Genomic DNA, 8,615 nt, shown 5'->3' with positions numbered 1-8,615 from the left:
ATATTACTAAAAGTGCAATTTCAGTGCAAACTTGTGTGCAATTTTTTTTCTCTTTTTCTCTTTTCTTAAAGGGGTTCATTATTCCCTAGAAATTTTTATTATTTTGATTATGTTTTATTTTTTTATTTTCTTTCTTCTTAAAGGTTTCATTCTTCCATAGAAAACTTCATTATTTTGATTTTGAATTTTATTTTATTTTATTTTCTTTCGTTAGAGGCAATACCGATATCATTCCACTATTATTTTATTTTATAATTTATCAGAATGATTCTAATAATAAGTTGTCTTGTGTGATGATTACTAGACATAAATATGTTAGAAATATGGGTTTAAATAGCCTCTTCTCTTCCTTCGAAATGATATAGTCACTAACGATTGCGTTGCATATAACACATTGTAAAAAATGATATATGTGCATATATGTATTGTATGCACTATGTAAAAAAAGGTGGGAATGCAAATATAGTCAGTAACAATTGCACTGCGTATAACACATCATGTTGTCGTTCAGATAATGGCAGTGACAAGTGTTTTGCTTGTGATTAATTTACATGCTAATGGCCGGTGCTTAATAATATTAGCGGTTGACTGTGCATGCATGTGTCCCACCGAGGGGATCGATCCGTCCAGCGTTGTGTCCCCATTCCAACTTGGCAGCAAATCGACTGAAACAAAATTTGTGCTCAGTCGATTGACACAAATTTTGTTTCAGTTGACTGATCTATAGTCTGTCCCAAAGAAATCCTATGAGTTTAGTCATGTACACAATGTGATGTGCAAGCAATTTTTTTTGCAGAAAAACTTCTTACCTATTCATCATCTATCAAGTTAGTACAAAGAACACCAGAAGATATATATGATGCTCGTGATAGAAATGATCTATATGATGAAGATGTGTATGATGGTCAAGATAGTAATGATGTTTGCTCAAGAACACCAAAAGGTGTACATGATGCTCACTATGCGATGCTCAAGATAGCAGTGATGTATATGATGAAAATGTCACGATGACTACTTCTGGTGAAGGTGTCAAAAGGTGAAGTGGTATGTGTCAGCCTTTCTTCTGGTGAAGGTATCAAAAGGTGAAGTGGTCGTTGTTGATGATGTAATCGTGGGTGATGGACGTGGTGGTTGTCGATGTAGATGGTATCTGGAGGTTGGCAACGACTTCCTAGAGGAAGCTGGTGACCGACTCCAAGAGTACACCAACAAGTTCACCCAAAGATCACCCGAGTCTTCTGCATCTCTTCCAGGCAGTCCTAGACTTCGTCAACGCTACAGGCAAGTTCGATTGAATCTAAAGATTTGTTCTCCAAAATAAGATTTATACTGAACAATTTTACTTTGCCATAATTCGGCTTAACTTTAATACATGATGTTTTGATATGCACCGTATGAGCAACTACATTTCGGCGAAAATAGTATCATTAACAATGCAAAATAATAGTTAAAAATATAACGATATAATCCACCATACAATTGTAATATTCATCATTACAAGAAATATAGTGTAAACTAAAGCTGGATTTTATTACAATTTTTATTGTCTAGTTTGGGTTGTTTGAGAAAATCTTTTGTTACAACGGATTTCCCATTTATTTTTAACAAATAAACATTTTCAGGTTCACTTACGAGTTAATGCATACCCTTAATCTATCATAATGTGTTTGTATGTATCATTTTAGATATTATGCTTAAGTATCTACATAACTTGGTAGTGTTTCTAGAGAGCATGTGAATGTAGCTAAGAACTTGGCTGAGATATCTTGAGTGTAAAGCTTTAAAGTTGAGGTGTAAGCAAATAGATAATTATACATTGCATAAAATGTACTAGTAGGTTGTGCTCATATCTTAAGATGTGTAATGTCAATTAGCAGTTTGCTTTGAATCCCCCTCTTCCACTCTCATTTGTTGGCGCTGTTGTTATTCAGATTTACCCTTCTTATTATTAGGGATAAATTGTTTACCATCTTCACTTACTAACTAACAGAGGATGTCAGTAGAACCTGCAGAGATAGTAGGACTGAAAGCAGAGAATGCTGGAGGTTAGCATATGGGATAAGGTTCGTATGACGACCAGGCGCAAACAGATCAGAAGTAGCGATAGGGTGTGTGATGTTCTCTGAGTTATACTAAATAGTTTTTTTTTACAAAATGGACAAGGAAATTAAATAAGATGTAAGTTTCAGTAGATGTAACTTGAGAATAAATTAATAAAAACGCCTAGAAAGGGTAGATAATTTAGAATCACCTGGCATAAGAAAAGGATCACTTACAGCCCTAGTTGAAACTTTTAGAATGTTAAGGGATTTGATCCTAATCAGTTCTAGCAAAAAGAATATCTAGAGCATCAAGGATAAGGTTATATTGATTACTAGCCATGTAAAATATATGTTGGCAAGTTTAAGTTCGAACAAGATCCATGTATCTGAATTGGTCATTAAAAAGGTGGGTTAACAGATGATTAACCACCTCATTACTTTATTCCTTTGCAAATCTAACCAAATTAAAATCACCTCCAAGTAGGGTAGGCAAAATAGTTGCTTCTATCACATCATGAAGTTCAACAATAAACTCCATTTTATGTTGAGAGTAGGCAGTATGAGCATAATTGGTTTGCTGCCAAAAGTTGACATGCCAATATTTGGCAAATGCCAAATGTTGGCTAGTGATTGGTTGGCTACCAACTTTTCTTGCCAATCTCACAAAAAGTTGTCAAATGTTGGCAACTTTTGATTTTGCCAAATTTTGGCAATGCCAAATATTGGTATCAAACCAATTATGCTCGAGATGACAACTAGTTGCCAAGTAAGATTGTCTGATTTAGTTCTAGTTTGAACTACCACATAGTACTTCTTCAAAGAAAACCCAATAATTTTAAATCGTCCACTATAACACATACCCCGGATAGCCCTAGCGGCCCCCTTAGCAGGAAGAGAGACCCAAGAAAAATCAAAGCTACCACAAATGAAACTAAGGAAACCAGGAGAAATTGTTTATTTTTTAGTTTCATGTAGCCCAAGAAATTCCTCATTATCAACAGCATTAGTGTCTGCAATAGCTTTCATACAACCTAGACGACTAGTCCTAACATTTCATATTAATCACATGTCATTAGAATAATTATGTATATTAGGGTGGTGCTTATATTTACCCACAATAGTCCATTAAGAAGTTTCAAGAGGTAGAGTAGCATCATGCAACACTTCAAAAGGCATATAATCCATAGTGGAATTAATGCAAGTCATAAAAGATATCATCAGATTATGGTAAAACAATCATGAGATTGTTGTTGGCAAAAGCAATATTATGAGCAAGTTGACTATCAGTTATATCATGAATAATGGCAGATTTTTCAGTACCATTAAGAGCCAGTAACATCAACAATTTCACCATATCATCATGGACATCAAGGATGAGGACAACAGAGGAATTACCTTTTAAGTAGGGAGGAATCTTAATATTCTTGTTATTGTTCTTGTTCTTCTTCTTATACTAGTTGACCTATTGCGCCATTGGTGCAGAGACCAACTGCACCCGGGAAGCCAGTGAACTATTTGAAACATAAAATGGAAGCTAAGTCCACTATTTAAAGCATAAAATGGAAGTTAAGTGAACTATTTGAAGAGACCAACTATAGCCATCGGCGCAAAGACCAACTACAGGCAAGAAGCAAAGCAATAACCATCGGCGAACTATTTGAAGGACTTTTCTCGTGAATGGTCTGCAAGTGATTATGTTAACATTGCGTTTATATCCGCCCTGCATATTTACCAACGACAGACAATGATGATCATTGCCCATGTCCTTCTTTGGCCGGCCAGAGTAGAGATGTGATTATTCATAGGGGTGGAAGTTGTGAACCAAGTTGTCTTTTTTTGTGGCAAGCATGAGTCAATTAATCATCTTTTCTTTTGGTGCCCTTTAGCCAGATGTATTCGGAACATAGTGAGTTGTAGCTTAGGAATCAACTGTGATTTCTCTGATGCAACTACTTGTTTTAATGTGTGGCTTAATGTCCTTTTCTGAGAAAAAGAAGCCCTTTTATGTTGGGGTTGCAGCTGTGCTGTGGAGTATTTGGAAAGCACTCAATTTAGCTTGCTTCCAGAAAAAATGGCCTTCTCAACCTGGTGTTGTTCTTTTCAGATAGTTTTGCATTGGATTAATGATTAGAGTATTTCCTCCAGTCCTTTTTAGTCTACATATAAGTTTTGTCCGAAGGCAATGTATCTCTACTTTGACTAAAGATATAAAAAAATATCAACATTCACAATGCCAAATCAATATTGTTAGATTCATTGTGAAATATAGTTTTATAGTATATATTTGGTATTGTAGATGTCGATATTTTTTAATATAAACTTGGTTAAACTTTGCAAAATTTGACCTGATACGAATCTAATACGCGGAGTGAAAAGGACCGAAGGGAGTATTTTGCAAGAGGAGTTTGCAAAACTGGGGTTGCAGCGGTGCACAAAACTGCTGGAACAAGTCGTGTTTGAGATCTTTAAGCAAGGAGGAGCTGAGCGTCGTGGATTCCCACGCTGGATGATGGTTCTTGATCTTGGAAGTGCTTCTGGTGTTGGCTAGTTTCATTATCTGCGGACTGCGGACCTTTTTGCTCGTGTGAAAATATATAAACTCTAGTTTCATTAGACCAGTTAAGCATCCCTTGGAAAGTTTGAAGGTAAGAATATTAGTCAAAACACGAGAGCCATTCGATGCACTGTAGATCCCTCATACGAGAAAATTATGATGGCACTAAGTGAGATACGTATATATATATCTTGCTAGCAACCGGAAGTAAATGCAAACAAAATAGAGTTCCGACAGATGCTACTTGGTAGAACTAATATCTTACATGCATATCTTTACTTCTAATGTCTCGGTTGGTGGCCGGTACCTGCGGTTTTTATTTCGCCTCACCTCCACTAGTAGAAAACAGGGCTTTGGTTCGGGCATGGCAAGCCCATTAGTCCTGGTTCAGTCACGAACCGGGACCCATGGGGGCATTCGTCCCGGTTCGTGAGCCCAGGGGGCCGGCCGGGGCCTCGTGGGCATTGGTCCCGGTTCGTATGGACCCATTTGTCCCGGTTCTAGGCACGAACCGGGACCAATGGGCCTTGCTCTTGGCCCACAACCATTGGTCCTAGTGCTTGGCTTGAACCGGGACAGAAGGCTGGGCTTTAGTCCCGGTTCCAGCCACAAACCGGGACAAATGAGTTGGCTATATATACCCCATGTTGGAAATATGCCCTAGAGGCAATAATAAATTGGTTATTATTATATTTCCTTATTCATGATAATCGTTTATTATCCATGCTAGAATTGTATTGATAGGAAACTCAGATACATGTGTGGATACATAGACAACACCATGTCCCTAGTAAGCCTCTAGTTGACTAGCTCGTTGATCAATAGATGGTTACGGTTTCCTGACCATGGACATTGGATGTCGTTGATAACGGGATCACATCATTAGGAGAATGATGTGATGGACAAGACCCAATCCTAAGCATAGCATAAAAGATCGTGTAGTTTCGTTTGCTAGAGCTTTTCCAATGTCAAGTATCTTTTCCTTAGACCATGACATCGTGCAACTCCCGGATACCGTAGGAGTGCTTTGGGTGTGCCAAACGTCACAACGTAACTGGGTGACTATAAAGGTGCACTACGGGTATCTCCGAAAGTGTCTGTTGGGTTGGCACGGATCGAGACTGGGATTTGTCACTCCGTGTGACGGAGAGGTATCTCTGGGCCCACTCGGTAATGCATCATCATAATGAGCTCAATGTGACTAAGGCGTTAGTCACGGGATCATGCATTGTGGTACGAGTAAAGAGACTTGCCGGTAACGAGATTGAACAAGGTATTGGGATACCGACGATCAAATCTCGGGCAAGTAACATACCGTTTGACAAAGGGAATTGCATACGGGATTGACTGAATCCTCGACATCGTGGTTCATCCGATGAGATCATCGTGGAACATGTGGGAGCCAACATGGGTATCCAGATCCTGCTGTTGGTTATTGACCGGAGAGGCGTCTCGGTCATGTCTGCATGTCTCCCGAACCCGTAGGGTCTACACACTTAAGGTTCGGTGACGCTAGGGTTGTAGAGATATATGTATGCGGAAACCCGAAAGTTGTTCGGAGTCCCGGATGAGATCCCGGACGTCACGAGAGGTTCCGGAATGGTCCGGAGGTGAAGAATTATATATAGGAAGTCAAGTTTCGGCCACCGGGAAAGTTTCGGGGGTTACCGGTATTGTACCGGGACCACCGGAAGGGTCCCGGGGGTCCACCGGGTGGGGCCACCTATCCCGGAGGGCCCCATGGGCTGAAAGTGGAAGGGAACCAGCCCCTAGTGGGCTGGGCGCCCCCCATGGGCCTCCCCCCATGCGCCTAGGGTTGGGAACCCTAGGTTGGGGGGACTTCCCCCTTGCCTTGGGGGGCAAGGCACCCCTTTCCACCCCTTGGCCGCCCCCCCGCCCCCCAACCCTAGATGGGTTTTGGCCGGCCCCCCTCCCAAGGGGGCCTATATAAAGGGGGGAGGGAGGGCAGCAACCTACAGCCTTGGGCGCCTCCCTCCTCCCCTGCAACACCTCCCTCTCTCTCGCAGAAGCTTGGCAAAGCCCTGCCGAGACCCGCTACATCCACCACCACGCCGTCGTGCTGCTGGATCTCCATCAACCTCTCCTTCCCCCTTGCTGGATTAAGAAGGAGGAGACGTCGCTGCACCGTACGTGTGTTGAACGCGGAGGTGCCGTCCGTTCGGCACTCGGTCATCGGTGATTTGGATCACGGCGAGTACGACTCCGTCATCCACGTTCATTGGAACGCTTCCGCTCGCGATATACAAGGGTATGTAGATGCACTCCCTTCCCCTCGTTGCTAGTATACTCCATAGATGCATCTTGGTGAGCGTAGGAAAATTTTAAATTATGCTACGATTCCCAACAGTGGCATCATGAGCCAGGTCTATGCGTAGTTACTATGCACGAGTAGAACACAAAGCAGTTGTGGGCGTTGAGTTTGCCAATTCTTCTTGCCGCTACTAGTCGTTTCTTGTTTCGGCGGCATTGTAGGATGAAGCGGCCCGGACCGACCTTACACGTACGCCTACGTGAGACAGGTTCCACCGACTGACATGCACTAGATGCATAAGGTGGCTAGCGGGTGTCTGTCTCTCCTACTTTAGTCGGAACGGATTCGATGAAAAGGGTCCTTATGAAGGGTAAATAGAAATTGGCAAATCACGTTGTGGTCATACGTAGGTAAGAAAACGTTCTTGCTAGAAACCTACAAACCACGTAAAAAACTTGCAACAACAATTAGAGGACGTCTAACTTGTTTTTGCAGCAAGTGCTATGTGATGTGATATGGCCAGAAGATGTGATGAATGATATATGTGATGTATGAGATTGATCATATTCTTGTAATAGGAATCACGACTTGCATGTCGATGAGTATGACAACCGGCAGGAGCCATAGGAGTTGTCTTTATTATTTTGCATGACCTGCGTGTCATTGAATAACGCCATGTAAATTACTTTACTTTGTTGCTAAACGCGTTAGCCATAGAAGTAGAAGTAATCGTTGGCGTGACGACTTCATGAAGACACAATGATGGAGATCATGATGATGGAGATCATGGTGTCATGCCGGTGACGAAGATGATCATGGTGCCCCGAAGATGGAGATCAAAGGAGCATGATGATATTGGCCATATCATGTCACTAATTGATTGCATGTGATGTTTATCATGTTTTTGCATCTTATTTGCTTAGAACGACGGTAGTAAGTAAGATGATCCCTTATAATAATTTCAAGAAAGTGTTCACCCTAACTGTGCACCGTTGCGAAGGTTCGTTGTTTCGAAGCACCACGTGATGATCGGGTGTGATAGATTCTAACGTTCGAATACAACGGGTGTTGACGAGCCTAGCATGTACAGACATGGCCTCGGAACACACGCAATACACTTAGGTTGACTTGACGAGCCTAGCATGTACAGACATGGCCTCGGAACACGGAGGACCGAAAGGTCGAGCATGATTCGTATAGAAGATACGATCAACATGGAGATGTTCACCGATCTTGACTAGTCCGTCTCACGTGATGATCGGACACGGCCTAGTTAAACTCGGATCATGTTTCACTTAGATGACTAGAGGGATGTCTATCTGAGTGGGAGTTCATAATCAGATGAACTTCATTATCATGAACATAGTCAAAAAGGTATTTGCAAATTATGTCATAGCTTGCGCTTTAGTTCTACTGGTTAAGATATGTTCCTAGAGAAAATTTAGTTGAAAGTTGGTAGTAGCAATTATGCGGACTGGGTCCGTAAACTGAGGATTGTCCTCATTGCTGCACAGAAGGCTTATGTCCTTAATGCACCGCTCGGTGTGCTGAACCTCAGCGTCGTCTGTAGATGTTACGAAACATCTGACATACACGTTTTGATGACTACGTGATAGTTCAGTGCGGTTTAGAATTGTGGCACCAAAGACGTTTTTGAAACGTCGCAGAACATGTGAGATGTTCCGAAGACTGAAATTGGGATTTCAGACTAGTGCCCACGTCAAGAGGTATGAGACCTCTGACAAGT

The sequence above is a fragment of the Triticum aestivum genome, chromosome 5D, assembly GCF_018294505.1.
Source record: "Triticum aestivum cultivar Chinese Spring chromosome 5D, IWGSC CS RefSeq v2.1, whole genome shotgun sequence".
Classification (NCBI taxonomy): domain Eukaryota; kingdom Viridiplantae; phylum Streptophyta; class Magnoliopsida; order Poales; family Poaceae; genus Triticum; species Triticum aestivum.
This window is presented reverse-complemented; position numbering follows the sequence as displayed.